The following is a 10,322-nucleotide window of genomic DNA, read 5'->3' on the forward strand; positions in this document are numbered from 1 at the left end:
GGTGAATTCAATAGTCTCGACCCATTTCATTTATTTCCGAACAGGAAATCTTCTCAATGAACCTCTTCTGGGTCTGCATCAACTCTTCTGTCAAGCAATGAGGTGGATAGGGTTGTCTACAGGGTTCGTGCAAGAATGGAAATGTCTAAAGAGTCCTAAGAGATTATTAACATTTCACTGGATGATCCATATCGAGTCCTGCTACGATTACACTGGGTATACAAATCATATATAGCTTAGATCCGATAGGCCTTCGAATATTTGATACTACTCTAGATCCACATCCCAACGAGGAAAAGGAAATAGGGCGAAACCACACATTCTTAGCCTATGGGATCCTTATTATATATAACCTTGGGAGTATACTCTCTGTAATTGTAGGTATATTAATAAGGATCTTTTTAGTTCTTCACACAAGGTTAGTTATGGATCCTAAAATACCCCTATGGTATTTTAATTCTTGTTTGACTCTTATCTTCTGATTATGATTCTGGGATTATTGTTAGTCTTTTTGTATTCCAAAATACTCCTATAGTATTTTAACTTTATTTTTGGCTCTAGCATTCCTAGTTGGTAAGTTTCAGACCTGTTGCAACACCACTATCACTCCCAAGCACACGTTCATCGCATCTCGAAAAAATGTAGTTGATCAGGTTACATTTATTCCAGCTTATGATTACATAACTGCCCAGGTTTGACGGTAATGTTCAACATCCGAAGATTTTATTATTGTTCTTCTTGTGATACTTTTGTTCGAGTGTTTAGGTTCTGGATGTTCTTATACTTTGGTAAAATATGGTTATATTCTAAAGTATAATTCTTGGTCAGAGTGTTTTATTCCCATGTATTTATAGGCCGTATATCTTTTATGAATTGATATACTTTGCTCACTATAAACAATGCTCTAATACCAATCTGTCACACCCTAAAACCAGAACGGCGGAAACGTTCTGGGGTGCGGGGGTGTCAATCCCGTATATATCTATACACACAATGTTCGCTCTCCCTACAGGAGACTCTAGTTACCAAATAGACAACGGAGAAGGACGTGTCCCGAAGATGCATCCCAAATAGTGGGCAGTGGGTTTCCAATATAAGTGCTGAACTTAGAGGTAGAGACTCATAACTGAACTGACTAGAGTAAACCTATATGTCTATGCTCGTATACATAATATATAACTAATGAATCAAACGACCTTCGGATGGCCATCCGATCCCACTAGACCACATCTCAACGAAGAAAAGGAAATAGGGCGGACAAGCCTTCCTAAGTCCTTCAATCATTATTTATATGCATCTATACAAGCACAGGCATACATCTAACTACGTCTGAGTGTTTAACAAGTGGAAACGTATCGTGAAGTATAACCGAATCATGATGTATAAGCGAATCGTGAGGTATATCCGAACAGTGTGGAATAACCGAATCGTGAAGTGTAAACGAATGGTGTGGGAAAACCGAATCGTGAAGTATAAGCGTTAACAGGTATAAGTGTATCACGAAGTGGAAACGTACTCAAGTATAAGTGTATCACGAAGTGGAGGCGTTCTCAAGTATAAGTGTATCACGAAGTGGAGGTATTAACTAAACAGAAATAACGCAGTGGTATCTTAACCAAGTAGAAGTATAAAAACATAGACGAAAACTTTGGAAAACCTTTATATATTAAGAAAATCACGACTTGGTATTCCTTTGTAAAATAAGTTTGAAAATCTTTAAAAATCCTTTGAAAACCTTTTATAAACAAGTTTAAAATGAAACTTTGATTAAACATCATAAGTAAAAGCTGAACAAATAACTATGTTTTTAGAAAACAATTTACAGTGTCGTTCTCGGTAAAACAGTTAACAGTGTGGTAAATCCTTGTGCATGCGGGTTATCAATCACATGTGATTGATATGATAACTGGCATGTTTAACTTGTATTCCCCCCTATAAAACATGTAAAAACATTTAAAAGATTCATTCAGGGGTTTGAACTCACCTGGTGTAAGTGGATCCGACGAAGGTGCCGGTTGGGTGCTCGGTGTCAAATAAGGACTTGGACACACTTAGTAACCTATTAACATATGATAACATATGTTTACATATAATTAGTACATATAGTACCAATTAAACAAGTATACACATCCTAAAGTGCGGAAGCACTTTGATTAAGTGTTTGAGGTGTCCCGGGTAACATCTAAGGGCTTGAATGGCTTAGGAATGGAGTTTACTCTTCAAGAGTAAACTCTATATATAGAGTTCACGGCCCTGGGACAACTCCCCATGAGTTTATGGCCGTAAACTCATGGTGAGGGTGTTCTAGGATGCTTAAAGGCCTTATACCAATTGTGGAATTTTGCTAGGTCCAAATCTAATGTGTTTGATTGGATTTAAGGCACTTATATGGACCAAATGGGAGTTTACGGCCCTAAACTAGGGATTTTACGGCCGTAAGCTCCTATGTACATATCTTTTGGTGTTTTAAGGGCTTAAGTGGTAGAGGATAAAATCTCATGCATTTTTCCAAGTCAAATGAAGGAGTTTGGGCACCATTTGGGCACTAAATGGGTGTTTACGGCCCATGAACCACATCTATGGGAGTTCACGGCCATGAACTCCTACTCCCTTGGTTTTATTTAAGTTTAAGGCCCTTACAACTATGGTATTGCATTCAAACTATTTTTCCAAGGCCATAGGGGGTGTTGAGGGCATTTCTAACACAACGAAATGAGTTTACTCCCCATGAAGAGGAGTTTATGGCCCAAGCATGTTCTTGGGCAGTAAACTGATGTTTACTCTCCAAAAACTTGTTTCAAGGTGTTCTAAGTCCGAATATGTAAGCCTAAAAGTCATATCTAAGCCTCAGGGGCAATTTGGAGGGGTTTTGGGGCTTAAAAAACCCATTAAATGGTGTTCATGGTCCAAGAGTGTTCTTGGGCTGTAAACACATCATTTTGTCCCTATTTTATGATTTAAACATGAATTTTCATGCTAGATAGGCTATACAACAAGTTAGGATAGTTTACCTACTCGTTTGGGGCTCGAAACGGACGATTTTTGGCTCGGGAAAAATTTGTAGAGAGAGAGTAAAAAGGTGGAAATGGAGTTTACTCTCCCTTATATAGGGGTTGGAGTTGAAGCTCAGTGGGATTCTACCCGATACTGCCGTTAGACGGGGCTTTTTGGTCGCACCCGATTAAACGGTCAAATTTTGACTTGGTTGCAACCACACATTTTTAAGGGTATTTTGTGGGTGCTTCTAATTTGTTTCAACCCTTACCAAGTCATTATAAAAGTCTTAAATTAATTAACCTCTTCCAAAAGGTTAACGGACAGTTAAATAAGCGAGGCTTATTAACGGAAAAGGTTAAAAATGACGGAATAGATTTCGGGTTGTCACAGCATGAAATGAAAAACTATATTTCTAAACTTCTCCGAAGAGTAATAAAAATCTATTAAATTATCCCAACTCCTTAGTAATATCTCCAAATTCTAACCATCGAAGCATGTGACCAAAGTCCATTTGCCACGATCAGATTTAGCTAGCTCTGCTTAAGCTTCCTTATTCCTTTTAGATCCTGCAAAGCCATCAAAATGTGATCATCACATTATGTATTAAAATTCAAAGAATAGGAACTTATGAAATAAGATAATGGATGTACCTGAAGTATAGTCACATGACTTAACTTTACTATCTCTAAGATCTTTCAGGTATTTTGGGCAGTTTTGCTTCCAATGTCCCTTCAATTGGCCGTAAAAACAAATGGACTCATTGGGATCAACATTGGGAATGGTCTTAGAATGAGCCTTTCTCTTTACCATATGATCAAACAATTTCATTTTGGCTGATCCATTTCAATTGGGAAGAGAAATCTTTTCTTCATCACTAATGTCACCATTGTCAATATCCATGGAAACCATGGGATTAGACCCCATAAGCATTTCTGCTTCAGTTGTGTTCTTAAACATTTTTGGTTCAACAACTATTAACATATGGTTCAGATCAATTAGGTCACATCGAGATTCCTTATATGAAAGTTCTCAAAAAACTGTCCATATGACTTAGGAAGCGAAAGAAGAACCAAATAAATGGATTGCTCTATTGGGAATATGACACCCATCCTTTTCCAATTTATCAATGTATGACTTCATTTTCATAACGTGCATACACACAAAATTTCCATCTTAATGTTTACATGTCAATAGGGCTTGAGTAGTTTCATATCTTTCAACTTAACGAAAACGTGACGTTGGGAGAGTCACATAAGGAGGAGGTGGAAGAGTTGAAGAGAGACGATGTCTAGTTCCACTATTTCCTAAGGAAGGGAGCACATTTTCACCTTAGCTTAAAGGTGGAAGACCATCTCCAGAAGATGGAGGAAAACCATTTCCATAAGAATGAAGAAGACCATCATTGTCTTGATTTGCCATCTAAAATTTGGGAGAAGAGAGAATTCAAGTTAGTTGATTTTAATCCTTAATTATTAACCCACAAATTTAAATTAACTTTATGATCCATATTTTTATTCGAACTTTAAACAGGGATGTCGTAATCAAATTGCGAATATATTTTAGGTAGCTAAGGCTTCTACCAATTTCAATCTTATGAAACTCCTAGATATTTCGAGGTTCATTGAATATCATCAATGACATCTTTAATCTCGGTTGATGTTCTTGATGGGTTTTGAGCATTCTAACACTCCTAAGTGTACATGCAACCGTAAATACCTTGGATCTATGTTTTCTCTATAATACATGCAAATATGAATATTCCAAGGTATTATCCTAACCAGCATACAAAATATTGATTCATATGTAATATAGCAAGTTAAAAGACATAACTTTTGATGTGTCTTGATTCCATGAAGCTTAAGAGCCTAGTGCCCCAAATGTGACACCTCAAATGGTTCACACAACATCAAATACACTAGGAATAACTTGAGATAAAATGATACACTTCATGAAATCGGCTAGCCCTCACCATTCCTTCATAGTGCCCAATTTCTGGTGATGAGATTAAAACTCAATCTTGAAGATCGATTAGATCTTAAACAGGTGAATAAATATTTAAACAGTAAGAACGAATGCAAAATTAAGAACAACTCAACGATGAATCAAACGAGTCGAATGATTATAAACAAAACCCTCAGAAGAGCTCGATCAAGAACATCAACTGTAGAGGGTTGGAGGTTTACAAGAACAATAAAATAAATCTGCAATGCTATCGTAATCGTTGCTTCTAAATTGTTGACCTAATATGCATGCAAGCATATCTTTATATAATAAACCTAGAAAACTCACGGATGGACATGCCCAAAACCGGAGTACATAACTAATGGACTAACAGCCGAGCCCAATGACGCAATCAAACGAGTCTTCAACTCAACAATCTCCCCCTTTGCGTCAATTGGAGCGAGATCTTCACTTTTTACTAGGGCCAGCAGCAGCACCAGGTACCTTCTTCTTCACGGTCTCAAACAAACGAGATATCAGAGCAAGTATCGTTTGCCTGAATCTGATGTACCATTGGATCATGTCGTTGAAGTACTTGACATCGTCTGCTGCATTCTCCTTACACCTTCGGATGATAGACAAAACATGCTCAAGGCAAGTATTGGTGTAAAGATGTTTATCCGCCAAAGCAAAGAGACATTTCTGTCCTTCTGCTCTAGTGAACATGACTGAATTACGTCTCGGATCGATCTTGCCCATCTTCATTTGATTGAGATCACCGGCCGATCCCACAGGAGCTATCTTCGGTTTCTTCTTGAAGACTGTGGCAATCTCCTGATCCATAAGGGCAACCTCCATGATGTAACAAACAATCATCCTCTTGAGATGGTCTATAATAGGACCATATTCTGCCTCGTTCGTCAAAAGGATGTTGTGCAAAACAATCCAATCATGAGGGTTTAAGTTCGGTAAGTCTGCCAAAGATATAAGATGTTCGGTTCTAGCAGACCCTCTTATCACCCTGAACCGAACGTTGATGAATCTCCCTTAGGTATAAGGCTTTAAGACCCGAACGTTCACGATCTTCTGAGCGCTCCATGTCTGATATTGTGGTTGAGCAGCTTTCAGATAGAACTCCATAAGCTCCCTATCGACCTCAGCGTTCGGATGAGGGACTTCATAAATATTGGAGAAGGCGTGGAAGATAAACGCCTTTCGAGTCAACGGCATATCGAACTGCGAATCAACAGAGTTATTGTAGTCGAACGATATCACCGGTTCGAGCCATAGGATGCTAGGAGTGTCTATGGCCTCCTTGATCATTCTCTCCCGAGTCCAGGCAGGGAAAAGAGTCTTTCTGCTCTCGAGGAGATCGTGGGCTTCCTTCTGCTTGCGTTCAGCTTCTTCAGCCTCTCGCGCCACACGAATATTGTCGTCTTCCACATTGCGACTGTTTTTGCATTTAAGCAACTCAGCAATGGTTTCCTTTTCGTCTTCATCTTCATCTTCTTCCTCAGCTATTTTCTTCCCTTTATCCTTCACACCCGAACCCGAAGCTTGATCAGTCGGAGGTGGGTCGGTTGTGTGAGCAGTTGTTGAGGAAGGAGGCGGTTTCGATCCGGACTTCCCTTCTCCCCCTTGTTTCGGAGTGGACACGAAACTAGGTAAGCCTTCGATTTTGCTAAGAAGGTCCATGGCGGGAGTAAGTTTCTCAGCAAGGGTTCGCCTCACCGAGTGATTGAGAATGGGATCGTGTGCTTCCAGGATGTTAGATAGGGCAGCGTGTACATCCGAAACACAAGTTTTTATAACCTCCCGTTCGGATCGAAGAGCTTCAAGCTGTTGCTGATAGTTTGAAATCTGAGTGCTCTTGAGCTTAAGGGCGGTGGCTTTGCTCGCTAAAACGTCCATTAACGAATTTTCAGCTGCGAGATCCTCTTGAAGCTTAGCGAGGCGCTCGTCAATGGAGGCACGAAGGGCCGAGTTGTCATCGCTGATAGATTGGCGTATTGTAGCGAATGACTGTAACTCCGTTGAGACGAAGTTGGCCAATTGCTGAACGATTGGTTCCAAAGTTGTCTTGGTGGCATCAGCGCTCTCCTGTAAGGACGTCAACAGGGAAGAGGCGTCTGAGAATAGTTTATCAACTTTTGCGGTCGCAGCCTCACAGGCTTTTGTGGAGGCGTCTATAGCGGCTGTGGCTGTAGCAACAGAATCATGCTGAGCCCTGGAGAAGGCGTCAACAATCTTCTGAAGAGCGGCTTCAGAGAGAGAGGACTGAGATTTGGTGGATGACGCAAGAAGTAAGTCAACCTTCTCGTTTAGCTCCTTTAGATGCTTCTTTGTCACTGGAGCATCGTCCTCATCGTCACTTAGAACCTGAAACGGACTAAAGTAGACCGAATCGAAGGTCATGTTGTCACCGCCAAGAAATGGGTTATCTCCATCAGAGGCATGATCTGGAGATGGTGGGGGTGGTGAAGCTGGGGGTGTTGTGGTGTGGGTAGGTTCAGGTTGAGTGTTTGTGGGTGGTGTTTCGGGTGGTGGTTGAGTATGGGTAGGTTCGGTTGTATGCTGGGTTTCGGTTTGAGGTGGTTTGGTTACGGGTGGTGTTTCGATTGCACTGGTATGAACCCCCGTATCAGATACGTTGGTTGTAACCTTTGCAGTTGTGGTAGTGGTATCTGTGAAAATGGGTGGTGGTATAGGGAAAGAGGTTTTTGGTAGGGTGGTGGAGGGGTTCATGGTGGGAATGGAAGTAGGGATGGTTGGAGGAGGTGAAGGAACTGGTGAGACATGAATTTCCATGTCTGGGGTAGGTGATCGGGGTGGGGTGTTGCCTCTGGGAGGGGTGTCGCCTCTTTGAGAGCCGTCCAAACCCGAACTCTCATTTTCTGAATCACTCGAAGAGGAAGCGATGATAAGCTTTCGCTTCGGTTGAGTCTTCCTTCTCTTCGGTTGTGGGGACTGTGCCGGTTTGGTATGTTTCCTCTTCCTGGGAGAAGGACCTTTAGGAGCCTTGGTCACTTGCTTCCCTTTTTCCGCCGGTTTGTCAGCGTCATGGATTGACTTGAGCATTTGCTGTGTTAAAACCCTAGGACCAGACGCCTTGAATTCCTTTATCGTCCGGATGATCCTGCTGTCGGACGGAACATCGCCGTACATTGTCTCCGGAATAGAGCCAATGAACGAGAACTTGGATGCATCAGAGACGATGATCTTCGTGGTATGAAAAGTACCGATCGAAGACATCGATGCACCTGCAGCAGTGGGAATGTCGAATTTGTCCATCGCCCACTTTGTGATAATTGTCCAGAACCGGGCGTACGACACCTCAGAGTGTCGTGAAGAGGAAGAAAGGCTCTGGATGAGCTGTTGCCAGATGACCAACCCAAAGTCTAGATTGACCCCGTTGTAAACTGCATACATAATCGACAGGAACAGTCGACTTGAACCATTGGATCCTGAGCTCCGTTCAGATAAGCCCTTGAAGAGGACTGTAAACAGGCCGTTCCATTGTGGCGGCAAGCAGGACTTCTTAAACTTTGCGACGGAGAGGAGCGCCTCCGTGTACCCCATGTTGTAAAACATGTTGTAGAGATGCCCAATCGGAATCGACTCCGGATGAACTCGTGAAGGATCAGCAGCCAACCCTAGCAGTGTACCAAATCGTTGGCGAGAAATGGAGGTCTTGTGATCAGCAACCTCGAAGAATACCCGCTCAACTGCTTTGTCGTAATGAGCAGTCGCATATACCTGCGAAAGAATCTCCATGGGCACAGATTCAACCCTAGTGAGTGCAGGAGCGATCTGAGAGTACTTCAAGCACTCGATGATCGGCGTCATATAAGAATCATACAACGAAGGAGTGAGGTCGATCACCAAGCATTGTTGGGGACGGATGGGAAGGATGTGGGAGGTTGCATGGACGGAGGATGATTCTGCCATTGTTGAGGGTAGAAGAAGAAAATGAACAGTGAAGCTGTTGGGAGTTTTTGCTCTCTTGGAAATTCCGGATGCAGTAAAGAGGTAAATGAGAGTAGAGACTGCCTTTTATAGTGGGGGAAAGGAGAGAGAAAATCATTTCACGTCTGCTATGCGTGACAGTTAAGGCATGCGATGATCACGTAGGAGAGAGAGTGTCAGATTCCGAGGATCACGCCGCCCAACAAGCGCCGTTTCAGAATAAACCGGTTCAAATCCTCACGCGCCTTTAAGTGCCATAGAGATGTCGCTTGAAATTCGCACACGCATCCATTATGTCAGTAAAAGGGTGGACGTTCCAAATTCACACGCGTTCCCTTTTTACCGTCGTTTGAAATTCAATCCTTTTAACTCCCGCCTGAGTCAGCAACTTTTTGTCTTATCTTGTAAATGACATTTTTTGAATTAAATACCCACGTGGATGATTTTTGACCACAGCTTGAAAATTAACTACCAAAGCAATAATACAGCCTGTAATTATTAGTAACGGAATATCAAAGATTTCCGTGCAAAGAGTGTAAAAAGAATAGAAATAAAGCAACTCTTTTTAGGAATGACTGTGATGTCAATAATGACACGAAACAAATGATCCCGGGCACGAATCTCTTCCTTCGAGATCAAGAGAGACCTCAAAGTGTTAATGTGGTTTCCCGTTGAATGACGATCAAACATTTATTAATAAATGTTGAAAGGTTTCTTTTAATAAGGCTACTTAAGGGTGGCTTTCGCTTTGAGTCAACAATTCTAATCTTGAAATAAGAAAGAAAGTGAACAAAGGACTTGTGAGACCGGTGTAGTCTGTTGAACAAGTAGGTTGGAATTAATTTTAAATAGCTTGGGGAAAAAAAAAATTTAAATCTCAACAAAAAAAATAAAAACTGGATCCCATGGGAAGAAATGTTATGGTGTTTAACAATTTCATAGGAATCCCACAAAAATAAAAATTTGAGATTTCAGTAGGATACATCCGTCAATTCATTGGTGAAAACTTGAGCAAATTTATTGTTCACCGTCAATTCAGATTTGGTGTTGAATATTGGGTTTCACTCAGCTCGTAGTGGCACGAAACTGAGATCATAAACATAGTTGTTGTATAACCATAAACCTCAGTGGTAATTTCTGAGAGTCTCAAGGGTTACGGTGATGAAACGAATGTAATGAAGAAATATAATGGAGATGGTGTAAGAAATTAAAGTACCTCTGCTGCGAAAATAAGGACCAATCAGAACTACTCTTATCTCATATGAGAAGAGAGTGAGGTAGCTCACGATCAGAATAAATATGATAGCCTAATTGGGAAGACAAGGTTTGTTTATACCAAGTCATTAAGGCTATTATTCAAAATCTTATGAAGCTTGGGACACATACAACAGCATGCTTCTAGGGACACTTAAGTAATC

Source organism: Lactuca serriola, chromosome 9 (genome assembly GCF_051521515.1).
Source record: "Lactuca serriola cultivar US96UC23 chromosome 9, Lser_US96UC23_V15, whole genome shotgun sequence".
NCBI lineage: Eukaryota > Viridiplantae > Streptophyta > Magnoliopsida > Asterales > Asteraceae > Lactuca > Lactuca serriola.